We start from the raw sequence: 10,894 nt of genomic DNA on the forward strand, positions 1-10,894 counted from the left end.
CTGCAGCCCATTACCATACATCGCCAGAACCCCAGAGGCCTAAATTAGCTACGTTTGATGGAAATGAGGATTGGGACTCATTTTTGATGCCGTTTGAACGTCAAGCCAGGAAGTATGGGTGGACTGCTGTGGAGCGAGTGGACAGACTACATGAGTGTTTAAGAGGAGCTGCAGTGCGGTACATCTGCTCATTACCAGAACGCACAAGGGAAGATTATGTTCTGCTGGTGGAGCAACTCGCTCAACGCTTTGGAAAAAAAAAACCCCAACCAACATAAGGAGGAAGCTTGGAGAACTCAGACAAGGGCGAGAAACACCAGCTGAGTTCGCAGAGGAGATGAGACGCCTTGTCACACTTGCGTATTCAGGAGTAGACCTCCAATTACAGGACCAGCTAGCAACTGATGCTTTCCTCAAAGGCTTACGAAACCAAAAGGTTTACCCTATGAAGTAATGAATCGTAATCCAAGTTCCCTTGTTGAGGCCCAAAAGTTGGTGGAGGCCCATGAGCATAACTTCAAAGCTACTGTAGGCCGTGACACTGAGATAAAGAACAGAGCAAGACGCATCTCGTGGGTTGACGAAGAAGACAGGTGTGAAGACACTGCTACAGTGTCCCGCAGGGTCCAGACCCCCCACTATGTTACATCTGACCAGTTTGCTGCATTAATGGAACAAGTTAAGACTCTTGTTAACACGGTTGGAAATCTACAGCTGCAGGTTGAAAGTCTCCAGCCTGGCAACACAAGAGCCCAACAGCCAAAAGCAGCCCAGAGCTTTGTACCAGAAAGAAAGCAAAGTTATCAACAGGTGCAAAACACCAGAGGGCGCTCTCAAACACCAAGCCCAAATCGTGGAGCAGCTGGGCCCATGTTTTAAATGTGGAGAGACAGGACATTTCAGAAAGGACTGTGTTAGGCCACCCAGCCCTGTGGCTGCATGTAATCATAATGAAAAGCCTACAGACCACATGCTGCAGTCAGATGGAGCCCCTATCACAGATCCCCAATTACAGAGAGCAAAACAGCACCTGTAGACCTTCACCAGACCTACCTACTGAATGCAGGTGTTGGACATGGCATGAAAGCCAAACATGGACTCACAGTGACCTTTCAATCGGATCAAAGTCTTTCAACTGGGATGTGCATGTTGCTCCAATAAGACACTCTGTTCTCCTAGGATTGGATCTGATGAAAGCCCATGATGTTGTCATCTATACACGTGGAAAGGTTTTTATTGGAAGTGAACAGGTGCCCTCAAAAATTGTGCGTGACAATGGTTCAGACTACTGTGTAGCTAGAGTGACTCTTGGGGAAACCATCATCATACCAGCTTCATCTGAATGTGTTGTGTGGGGGGAAGTGGAGGACCCAAAGCCGGAAGTTACAGCTGCGCTAGAGCCTGCAGACATTGCAGAAAATGTGGCCCTTGCAAGTGTCGTTGTCACAATGAAAAAAAAGGTGCCAGTCAGGGTGTGCAATTTTTCAACCAAGAGAACAGCTTTACCAAAAGGAGCATGCCTTGGAGTCCTTGTTGAAGCTTTTCCTGAACCCACATGTGAACCGGAGCAAAGCACTGAGCCTAGTTGTATGAAAGAGAATGCATCACCATTGCTGGTAGGAAGAGTAGCAACAATCTCTGACATTCCTAAACACCTCCAAGGCTTGGTTGTTGCTACAAGTGAAACTCTAACTGAAGGACAACAACAGCGGTTTATTCAACTGCTACTCTCATACCAGTCCATCTTTGCTAAAAGTGAGACTGATCTTGGTTACATGTCTGCTGTGACGCACAAGATTGACACTGGGTCTGCTAAGCCTGTACGCCAACCTGTCAGAAGAACCCCTCTGGGATTTCAAGGTGAAGAGGAAGCACATCTTAAAGCCATGCTGGAAGCCGGAGTAATCATGCCATCAGTTTCTGAATGGGCTTCTCCAGTGGTCCTGGTACGCAAAAAAGATGGAGGAGTAAGGTGGTGTATAGATTACCGCAGTCTGAATAGTTTGACTATCAAGGATGCTTATCCGCTACCCCAGATTGAAGAATGCCTTGATGTTGTCGGTGGAGCTACCATGTTCTCTACCCTTGACCTTCAGTCTGGTTACTGGCAGGTTGCAGTGGACAATAACGATCGTGAAATGACGGCATTCATCACCAAATGGGGCCTTTATGAATACACCTGAATGCCATTTGGACTCTGTAATGCTCCGAGTACTTTTCAAAGGGCAATGGAGCTTGTCCTTAGAGGCCTTCAATGGGAAACCCTTCTCATTTACCTGGATGATGTCATTGTCGTTGGAAATGGAGTGGACCAAAGCTTAGATCGTCTGGAGCAGGTTTTTCAACGGTTTCAGAGCCATGGGCTCAAGCTAAAGCCATCAAAATGTCACCTGCTTCAAGAAGAAGTTCTCTTTCTCGGCCATATTGTGAGTGGAGAGCGAGTCAGACCGAATCCAGCTCTTGTCAAAGATGTACAGTTGTGGAAATCCCCTGACAATCTGCAAGAGTTACAAGCTTTCCTGGGGCTATGTAACTACTATCGCAAATTTGTCCCACGTTTTGCAGAGCTGGCAAACCCCCTTCATCATCTTCTCAAAAAGGGGACTGTGTTTGTACATCAGGCTGCTTTTACTAAGCTGAAAGAGAGACTGACTACCGCACCTGTGCTGGGATATCCCCGTCCTGAAGGTAAGTTCATTCTCGATACTGATGCCTCCAACAACAGTGTCGGTGCTGTCCTGTCACAGGTCCAGTGGGGAGAAGAGAGCGTTTTGGCCTATGCCAGCTGTCAGCTTACACCAGCTCAACAAAGGTACTGTGTCACCCGTCGTGAATTACTCGCTGTTGTGCGTTTCACACGCCAGTTCCGCCACTATCTTCTAGGAAGAAAGTTCCTACTTCGGACTGACCATGGCAGTCTCACCTGGCTTTTTCGGTTCAAGTGCCCTGAAGGACAGCTAGCTCGCTGGCTTGAGGAGTTGAGCCAGTACGACTTCCACATTGAGCATCGAGCCGGTAAGCAGCACGCTAATGCAGATGCCATGTCAAGGCTGCCAAAATAAAATATGGAAAAATGTGACTGTTACCAAGCAGGGGTAAATCCTGTAGATCTGCCATGCAAAGGGTGCAAGTACTGCCAGAAGATTCATGAGCAGTGGGAAAAATTTGAGGAAGATGTGGATGATGTTGTGCCACTAGCTGTGTGTTGCATAGAGCCTCAAAGCTTTATAAATTGCAATGGTACTCAGTCAGTGGAGGATCAGCCATCTGCACCCTTCTCAGAGAACCCAGCGGTTAACTGGCTAGAGTCGCTTAGTCCTGAGCAGCTGGCTACACTCCAGAAAGCAGATCCTGTCCTCGGCACCCTTCACACATGGAAGGAAACAGGGACGCTCCCCAGCAGAGACGAAGTGATGCTTGAAAGTCCTGCGGTGAGAAAATTCTGGCTTTGTTGGCCCCAAGTTACACTGAGACAAGAAGTCCTCTATTACTCCTGGGAGAAAATTGGGAACCAGCCCCCAACTTTGCTGTTACTAGTTCCAACAACTATGCAGAAAGAAGTCATACAGTCATGCCATAACCCTCCATACTCTGGTCACTTGGGAGAAGCCAAAACCCTGGAGCGCGTTCGCCAAAGTTATCATTGGTATGGCATGAGTGGAGATGTTCACCTTTTTGTTAAAATGTGTCCACACTGCAGTGCATGCAAATCTACAGGACCGAAGAAAAGAGCAAAACTGCAAGGTTACCAGGTCGGCGCACCACTAGATCGTTTGCACCTTGATATTCTTGGACCATTCCCTGTGTCAAGCTCTGGCAACAAATACATTCTTGTCATTATTGACCAGTTCACAAGATGGGTCGAAGCCTTTCCTATTCCTGACCAAGGCGCGGAAACGACTGCAAAGAAACTTGTCTACGACTTTATTGCCAGGTTTGGGGCCCCCCTAGAACTACACACGGATCAAGGCCGTAATTTTTAAAGTTTGCTGTTTCGAAATGTGTGTAGGCTCCTGCAAATAACTAAGACCAGAACTACACCTTACCATCCCTCCTCTAATGGGCAGGTAGAACGGTTCAATAGGACCTTGCTGCAGATGCTGCGATGTTATGTGGACCGGAATCAAAAGAATTGAGATGAACAGTTACCTCTGCTGACTGCAGCCTACCGCAGTTCACAACACATGGTATCAGGATTCACACCAAACAGACTCATGCTTGGAAGGGAGGTCCACCAGCCACACGATATCCAGTGTGGTACTGCAAGACTCAAATCTAATGCAATGGAAGTTGTAGATTATATCTACAAACTTGAAGAGAGCTTAAAGGAAGCACAGAGCCTGGCAAGAAGTCATCTTCGCACTGCACAAGAACGACAGAAAAAGGTGTATGACCTTCGAGCAAACGAACATTCCTACAATATCGGAAATCTAGTGTTTGTCAAAGATGACACAAAAAAGAAAGGACTAAGCCCAAAGCTTCAAGCACTATGGAGGGGTCCCCTGATTGTTGCAGCACATCGTGGTCCTGCACTTCCCAGTACAGGATTTGGACCAAACTGACAGAGTACAATCACCAGGTGATACTGAACACAACCTTGTTAGCGGCTAACGGTTAGCATGTTGCTAACCGGAAGTAGCTCTAGGAAGCTCGTACAAACTTCTGCTTCACAGAGTCTGTACTTCCTTTAGAGATAAATTTTCTAGTTGTTCTTAATCTTCAAATTCTTCAATTTTTTAAAATTTTTCAAATTTTTCAAATTCTCCAAATTTCTTCAATTTTTTCAAATTTCTTGAAATGTTTCAAATTCTTCAAATTTTTCAAATTCTTCAAATTTCTTCAAATTCTTCAAATTTTTCAAATTCTTCAAATTTCTTCAAATTCTTCAAATTTCTTCAAAATTTTCAAATTCTTCAAATTTTTCAAATTCATGAAAATTTGCTTCAGCCTACTTTCACCTATAAACGCCATTCAACTTTTAAAACGTAGTGATATCTTTTGGCTATTATGGTATGTTTCAGCTTTTTCATATCTTTCACCATTTTCGTATAGTACGTCTTTAAAATAATTTTGGCTTTTCAAGAAATTCAGCAAATAACATGGTCGTCAAGGAGCCTCGTTTAGAGTGCGCACTCTAGAAATTTAACAAATTCTTCTTCTCCGAACAACTTCTTCTCACCCGCTCAGTTTTCAATGTATCCACATAAATTATACATCAAATCGTAGGAATTTTTGTCTGGATTCTGGAAATGTAACCATCATTGGTGTGGGATTTATAGATTTTTCGCAAATCACCCCAGAGCACCACAAAGCCGGAAAGCTCTCCATTGATTTTCTATGGAGGTGTGGTGAAAATTCACACCTGACATTCCCAAGCAACACATGTTTTTACATCGTCGCTACTCCTAAACCGTTTTATGTACAGGCATGAGACTTTCACACTTTCATGTCCAGACCCTTCTGGCGCTCACAAAAAAGGAATTGTGTCGATAAATGTTACAAGTTTGCCGCAGGAACAATTTGTTCGGGAGTAGCGTTTTGGGAAAATGCTAAAACAGGATCAGACTTCAATCTCCCCAAATGAGGCACTTTTCTACATCATTGCTACTCCTAAACCGTTTTATGTACAAGCATGAGACTTTCACACATGAATGTCCCGACCCTTCTGGCACTCATAAAAAAAGAATTTTGTTGATAGCTGTTACGGTTTTGCCACAGGAACAATTTGTTTGGGAGTAGCGAATGTGCGAAATCCTTAAAACGCTTTGGAGCTTCATTCTTCCACATCATCCACTTTTTTACATCGTCGCTGTGCCTACACCGATTTTTGTACAAACATAAAAATGAGCTCCATAGTCCTCAAAAGCCTGCTGATACTCACAGTGAAATAATTATTTTGATATCTCTTATACTTTTTCAGCTACAGCGATTTGTTCGGGACCGTTTGTAGAGGATTTCTCAAATTTCATAAAAATCCTCTTTAAATCATCATTTTTTACACCTAAATTAAAATATTTCTAGCAAAAACCAATAGTTTTTCTTGTTCTCCTATCCGTTAGGAACTAAACGCTGAAAAAATTATGTCTCTACCATTTACGGAACAGGAGATATGGAGCGTTGTTTGAGGCAAAGTATTCCATTCTATTTCAATGAGGCAGAGTCTGACAAAGTCTCTGCACTTCGGTAGACTGGCCGCTGCAGCTGTGTCAGTGAGTTTCCATGACGACGGAACTCTGAGGGCCAGAGGGAGAATCTCCATTGAGATACAATGGCAACTTTCGACGCCCGCTGCAGCGGCTATGATTAATGTAGCAATCTGAAATTCGCACAGTCACTTCCTCTTGACATTTTAAAATTTTCAAGTGACTTTCAGCGATATGTCACTTTTCTGACCCATTTTGGATTTCACATGCTTTTCTATTGGGCCTTTGCTTCCAACAGGACCTGGCATGATGCCCAGACACGACCCAATTGGCCAATACAGCACCAGCCACATGTGGGAAATGGCGCTACTGACCATTTTGGTCAAATGTTGAGTTCTGGGCCCAGATGTGGTGAGGCTGAGTTTCTAAAGGAGGCCAATCTGTCCCATGAACTTTGGTCACGTTTGGTGACATTAAGTATTGGCACCCCTTTTTGAGGCACTTCCCAGTACAGGATTTGGACCAAACTGACAGAGTACAATCACCCGGTGATACTGAACACAACCATGCTAGCGGCTAACGGTTAGCATGTTGCTAACCAGAAGTAGCTTTAGAAAGGTCCTACCAACTTCTGCTTAGCCGGGGTTGTTCTGCCTTTACAGACAAATAGAGGGCTACAGCTGTGAGGGAGTCTCCATGACAACCCTTTTAGCCAGAGGCTTCTAGGAGGTCCATTGACTTAACATGGCACCTTTCGAAGGCTACTGCGGGTGCTGTGAAGACCGTAGGAAGCTGAAATTCGCAGTGTTACTTCCCGTTAGTATTTTTGATGGTACAACGAGGCAGGCGCCTTGCTAAATTTCTTCAGAATTTTTTTAGCTGTTCTTGATCTTCAAATTCTTCAATTTTTTTAATTTTTCAAATTCCTTCAAATTTGTTCAAATTCTCCAAATTTCTTCAAAATTTTTAAATTCTTCAAGTTTGTCAAATTCTTCAAATTTTTCAAATTCCTTCAAATTTTTTGAAAATTTTCAAATATTTCAAATTTTTCAAATTCCTTCAAACTTTTTCAAATTCTCCAAATTTCTTCAAATGTTTCAAATTCTTCAAATTTTTTAAATTCTTCAAATTTCTTCAAATTTTTCAAACTTCAAATTCCTTCAAATTCTTCTATTTCTTTCAATTCTTCAAACTTTTTCAAATTCTTCAAATCCCTTCAAATTTTTACATTTTTTTCAAATTCTTCAAATCTGATTTCAATGTTTTCTGCATATTCTGCTCAATCATTCTGCAGATTAGCATTCTCACTGCTGTTTCGCAGGAACAGCCTTTTCTAGTTATTATCAGTGAGAATGCTATACAGCATTCTCACTTATTAAGTTCCTTCAGGTCTTGATTATTATTCTGTACGTTTTTCGGCATCTAACTACTCCTGCATACTTCAACCGATTTAAACAATTTTCGTATCAAAATGTTCAGCTCGTTCACGACATTACTGCTATGTCTTTTTGTAATTATAACTTTTATAATATTTAAAATATTTAACTTTTTGTGCGTTTTTTGCTCTCATTGAAAATGAATGGAAAATCCTTCAAATTCTTCAAATATTTCAACTTTTTGACATCTTACTGCTTCAGCCTACTTTCAGCTATAAACGTCATTCAACTTTTAAAACTTAGTAATATCTTTTCGCTATTATGGTATGTTATACTGCTATGTCTCATGGTTATGGTACCTTTTATACTTTTTGAAGTATTTGTACTTTTTGTGCGTTTTTTGCTCCCATTGAAATGAATGCAAATTCCTTCAAATTTTTAAAATTCTTCAAATTCCTTCTAGTTCTTCTGATACAACTGATATCAATAATATTACTACAACAGATACTATAACTACTACTACTACTGATACTACTACTACTACTACTACTACTGATACTACTACTACTACTACTACTACTTATACTACTAATGATACTACTGCTGCTACTGCTACTACTAATGATGCTACTGCTGATACTACAACAACTACTACTGATACTACTACTATTACTACTACTAATACAACTACTACTACTAGTACTACTGATACTACTACTACTACTACTACTACTACTACTACTGATACTACTACTACTACTACTACTACTACTAATGATACTACTGCTGCTACTGCTACTACTACTGCTGATACTACAACAACTACTACTGATACTACTACTATTACTACTACTAATACAACAACTACTACTACTAGTACTACTACTACTACTACTACTACTACTACTGATACTACTACTACTACTACTACTACCAATGATACTACTGCTGTTACTGCTACTACAACTACTACTGCTACTACAACTATTACTACTACTAATACAAAAACTACTAGTACTACTGATACTACTATTACTACTACTACAAATTCCTTCAAATTCTTTAAAAACTGATACTACTACTACTACTACTGATACTTCTACTACTACTGCTACTACTGATCCTACTACTACTGATACTACTACTACTACTGATACGACTACTACTACTACTACTACTAATACTACTACTACTACTAAAGATACTACTACTACTACTAAAGATACTACTGCTGCTACTGCTACTAATACTGATGCTACTGCTGATACTACAACTACTACTGATACTACTACTATTACTACTACTAATACAACTACTACTAGTACTACTGATACTACTACCACTACTACTACTACTACTACTATTACTTCTACTACTAATGATACTACTGCTGCTACTGCTACTACTACTGATGCTACTGCTGATACTACAACAACTACTACTGATACTACTACTATTACTACTAATAATAATACTACTACTACTAGTACTACTGATACTACTACTACTACTACTACTGATACTACTACTACTACTACAAATGATACTACTGCTTCTACTGCTACTACAACAACTACTACTGCTACTACAACTATTACTACTACTAATACAACAACTACTACTACTAGTACTACTGATACTACTACTACTACTACTACAAATTCCTTCAAATTCTTTAAATTCTTCAAATTCCTTCAAATTCTTTAAAAACTGATACTACTACTACTACTGATACTATTACTACTACTACTACTACTACTGATACTACTACTGTTACTTCTGATACTACTACTACTACTGATACTACTACTGATACTACTACTACAAATTACTTCAAATTCTTCAAATTTTTCAAATTCTTCAATGTTTTTCAGCTATTTTCTTCTTCTGCATGGATCTTCTGCATCTTCTCCTCAAATCATTCTGCAGATTAGCATTCTCACTCGCTGTTGCGTAGGAACAGCTTTTTCTAGTTATTATTATTATTCCGTACGTTTTTGTGCGTCTAACTACTCTTTCAAACTTCAACCGATTTCAACGATTTTCGTATCAGAACGTACAGCTCTTTCACGACATTACCGCTATGTCTTTTCGTCATTATAACTTTTATAATAATTAAAATATTTCACTTTTTGTGAGTTTTTCGCTCTCATTGAAATGAATGAAAAATCCTTCAAATTCTTCAAATATTTCAACTTTTTGTCATCTTACTGCTTCAGCCTACTTTCACCTATAAACGCCATTCAACTTTGAAAACGTAGTGATATCTTTTGGCTATTATGGTATGTTTCAGCTTTTTCATATCTTTCACCATTTTCGTATAGTACGTCTTTAAAATTATTTTCGTTTTTTAAGAAATTCAGCAAATAACATGCGTTGCTATGGTCGTCAAGGAGCCTCGTTTAGAGTGCGCACTCTAGAAATTCAACAAATTCTTCTTCTCCGAACAACTTCTTCTCACTCGCTCAATTTTCACCCTATCCACATAAATTATACATCAAAACGTAGGAATTTTTGTCTGGATTTGGAAAATGTAACCATCATTGGTGTGGGATTTATAGATTTTTCGCAAATCACCTCAGAGCGAAACTAACCCGAAACCTTCCCCATTCATTTCCTATGGAGCGGTTTTCAAAAATGACACCTGGAAATCCAAAACATCACATGTTTTCGCATCGTCGCTACTCCTAAACCGTTTCATGTAGAGGCATGAGACTTTGACACATTCATGTCCCGACCCTTCTGGCGCTCACAAACGAGAAATTTTGTCGATAAATGTTACGGTTTTGCCGCAGGAACAATTTGTTCGGGAGTAGCGTTTTGGGAAAATGCTAAAACAGGATCAGACTTCAATCTCCCCAAATGAGGCACTTTTCTACATCGTCGCTACTCCTAAACCGTTTTATGTACAGGCATGAGACTTTCACACATGAATGTCCCGAACCTTCTGGCACTCATAAAAAAATAATTTTGTTGATAGCTGTTACGGTTTTGCCACAGGAACAATTTGTTCGGGAGTAGCGAATGTGCAAAATCCTTAAAACGCTTTGGAGCTTCTTTCTTCCACATCATCCACTTTTTACATCGTCGCTGTGCCTACACCGATTTTTGTACAAACCTAAAAATGAACTCCATAGTCCTCAAAAGCCTGCTGATACTCAGAGTGAAAGAATTATTTTGATATCTCTTATACTTTTTCAGCTAGAGCGATTTGTTCGGGAACCTATTTAGAGGATTTCTGAAAATCGCTAAAAATTCCCTTTATATCATAATTTTTTATGCCTTTATTAAATTTTTTCCAGCAAAAACCGATAGCATGTCTTCTTCCCCTATCCGTTAAGAATTAGACGCTGAAAAAATTACATCTCTACCATT

The sequence above is a fragment of the Fundulus heteroclitus genome, unplaced genomic scaffold (assembly GCF_011125445.2).
Source record: "Fundulus heteroclitus isolate FHET01 unplaced genomic scaffold, MU-UCD_Fhet_4.1 scaffold_260, whole genome shotgun sequence".
Taxonomy (NCBI): domain Eukaryota; kingdom Metazoa; phylum Chordata; class Actinopteri; order Cyprinodontiformes; family Fundulidae; genus Fundulus; species Fundulus heteroclitus.